The following is a 2,312-nucleotide window of genomic DNA, read 5'->3' as shown; positions in this document are numbered from 1 at the left end:
ACCTTATCAGCTTTGAATATGTCTCAAACAGGTTTTGTCACGCGCCTGCTTTTTTAAACTAGCATAATTTTAACTATTTTAAATCAGAAGAATATGATCTGTGTCCATCCGTCATCCCTCTCGTGTCTCTGACATCAGCAAAACAGCAGATAAACAGGCGGAACAAAATATTTTATAAAATTCGTAATACGTAAATAACACGTATAGGAGGTCTCACATTAATGATAGAACATGAATTAACCAAGTGAAAATAGGAAGCACAATTTACAAATCTCGGAGGAAGAATATGTTAAAACATGTATGTAGATTTAAAATTACCCGCTAAACTGATAAAATTAGAAACGTAAATAATAAATAGATCTAAGTATATCATGTCTAGGACTAGTGAGGGCTTGTTTGCTTTGGTGGGTTTTTTTTTTACTGAAAACACGTTTTCAATAACTGCTTATTTGTTTGTTTATTAAACGGACCTCTTGCCATTAACTTCACTATGAAATTAACCTCGTTCTTAACATGGACCTAACTCTGTCTTATTTCAGTGTGAGATTATAATCTGGCGTATTTTAAAAAATCAATGTACATGTACTTCCATTCTTTTAAAAAGTCTGATTCAAACATCAAAACCCTTTCCAACCTTTCCAAGAGCAACGTTCGTTTGATTCAGTAATAACAGATTTAGTTTATTATCTTTTAGTTTTACTTTTAGTAAGGGTTTACGGCGTTCACAACCGCATACGGCCATATGACCGCCAAGGGGTGGATGACAACAGAGAAGTCCAAACTGGGAATCTGGCTTACCCTGCTCACCTCTCTAGCCTCAACAGCACAAAGTCTGCTTCGAGTATCAAGGCACCCCGGAAAGAGAGGTTGACGAGGGAGCGACAAATGTGTAAAAGAAGTAGAGGGAAAAACGACCTAAAATAATATTAAGGATGAGGAAACAAAAAGCAGCAGTTCCCCCTATGTTGTTCCGGCACAGTATGAGCATGACATCCACTGAGGTTATGTCGGATAGTGCTGATTTGTGGCTTGAAGTGAGATAAACAACAAACTGCAGCAGCTGTACACTATAGGAAGGTGGGCGGGCCGTTATTGTTATACAGTTATCTTTCCTCTCTCAGCTTGAATGCATTCAGGTTCCCTTCCTTTCTCTTCAGTGACGTAACATGAAGCGCAACCATTCACCCTTTTTGCATTACTGAAACGGGCCCCATGAGCAGAGAAAAATCATTTTAAATTAAAGCACAATGGGTGAAACATACATTGCTACTTTCACCCTTTTTGAGTAATGCTAGAACAGGCTCAGTGAGGTGAGAGAAATGTATTCATAAATTAAAGCTCGAATCAGGAAACATTTGTTACAGTAAAATTGTGTAGAAGGCACAACCCGGAACAGTACTTTGGACAAGTGCAAAATGGCACAGGAAATATGTCTAGTTTTTTATTTACCGTTATTCGGAATGACGTAATGTCCTCTCTTACATTGGCATCAAGAACACTCACACATAGGCGCATAAGATGGATGGATACATAAAGGTACTCACATATATATAACAAAGGTGTCCCCTCTCTATGTCTCTCTCTCTCTCTCTCTCTCTCTCTCTCTCTCTCTCTCTCTCTTTCTCTCTCTCTCACACACACACACACACACACACACACACACACACACACACACACACACACACACACGAACACACACACTCGCAAACACACTCATAATCAACAAGATTACATGACTCTGAAAACCAGGAAGAAACAATCAGTTCACCATACAACAAACCGCAGCAGCTGTACACTAGAGGAAGGTGGGCGGGCCGTTATTGTTATACAGTTATTTTTCCTCTCTGAGCTTGAATGCCTTCAGTTCTCCACCCTGTCTCTTCAGTGACGTAACATGAAGCGCAACCATTCGCCCTTTTTGCATTACTGAAGCAGAGAATAATAATTTTTAATTAAAGCACAATGGGTGAAACATAAATTGCTACTTTCACCCTTTTTGAGTAATTCTAGAACAGGCTCAGTGAGGTGAGAGAAATGTATTCATAAATTAAAGCTCGAATCGTGAAACAAATTATTTGTTACATTGAAAATGTTGTACAAGGCAAATCTGGAACAGTACTTTGGACAAGTGCATAAAGGCACTGAAAAGCTCACTGGGATATGTTTAGTATTCTGAATATATTTAATTTTATTAGGAACGACTTGAGGTCCTATTTTATTAAATAAAATCATGCTCTTAAGTATGGGGTCCCCCAGGGCTCAGTCCTCGGTCCAGTTTTGTTCACCATTTATACTCAACCACTTGTCAAGGA

This window comes from Aplysia californica, unplaced genomic scaffold (assembly GCF_000002075.1).
Source record: "Aplysia californica isolate F4 #8 unplaced genomic scaffold, AplCal3.0 scaffold01143, whole genome shotgun sequence".
Lineage (NCBI taxonomy): Eukaryota > Metazoa > Mollusca > Gastropoda > Aplysiida > Aplysiidae > Aplysia > Aplysia californica.
This window is presented reverse-complemented; position numbering follows the sequence as displayed.